Here is an 875-nt window from a genome sequence, read left to right on the forward strand (position 1 = left end):
TCCTTCCTCTAACAAATCTTGTTCATTCATTCTACTTATTTTTTAATTATCTTGGTCGTCAATTCTATTAAAAGTATTTAATAAATCAAAAAAATCACATTATATAAAACTCATTTAATTTTATGACCCCTTGAGATTCTTAATTTCCGTTTTCCTATGTCATAGGCGTAAATGAAAGAAATCCAAGCGCTTCGTATTCCAGTTTCAACCCTTCATATTCCACTTTCAAATATTTCGCAACCCTTTGTATGCACTTCCCCTGTTCAAATAACCCGCCTGCTAGGACCACATCTGGCTTCTTTCTTCGTCGCGCGTGAGAACCCGCCTGCTTCCCAACCCTGTTTCGGTCGAGAGAGAGGTATGAATCTTCTTCTTCCGCCGCCAACTCCTCAAAACTGCTTTGATCGTAGCTATGGCATTAGAAAAGAAGCTATCTAATCCGATGCGTGATATCAAGGTTTAGAATCTGGTACTCAACATATCGGTGGGAGAGAGCGGAGATCGCCTCGCTAGAGCTTCCAAGGTGTTGGAGCAGTTGAGTGGGCAAAGTCTTGTGTTCTCCAAAGCCAAGTACACTGTCCGATCTTTTGGAATTCAGCGTAATGAAAAAATTGCTTTTTTATGTCACTGTTAGAGGAGAAAAAGCAATGCAACTCCTTGAAAGTGGTTTGAAAGTTAAGGAATATGAGCTTCTCAGGAGAAACTTCAGTGATATTGGATGCTTTAGACTTGGCATTCAGGAGCATATTGACCTTGGTATCAAGTATGATCCTTCAACCAGAATCTATGGCATGGACTTCTACGTCTTCCTATAGCGTCCTTGTTATCGATTGAGCCAGCGCCGTCGCTGCAAGTCTCGTGTCGGCGTGCAGCAT

General features: G+C 41.6%; 1 pseudogene; it reads left to right on the top strand.

The window, feature by feature from the left end:
* The first annotated feature begins 412 nt into the window (after nt 1–412).
* On the top strand, nt 413–872 carry LOC110100174 (annotated as a pseudogene).
* Nucleotides 873–875: the final 3 nt, after the last annotated feature.

The sequence above is a fragment of the Dendrobium catenatum genome, unplaced genomic scaffold, assembly GCF_001605985.2.
Source record: "Dendrobium catenatum unplaced genomic scaffold, ASM160598v2 original_scaffold_93169, whole genome shotgun sequence".
Classification (NCBI taxonomy): Eukaryota; Viridiplantae; Streptophyta; class Magnoliopsida; order Asparagales; family Orchidaceae; genus Dendrobium; species Dendrobium catenatum.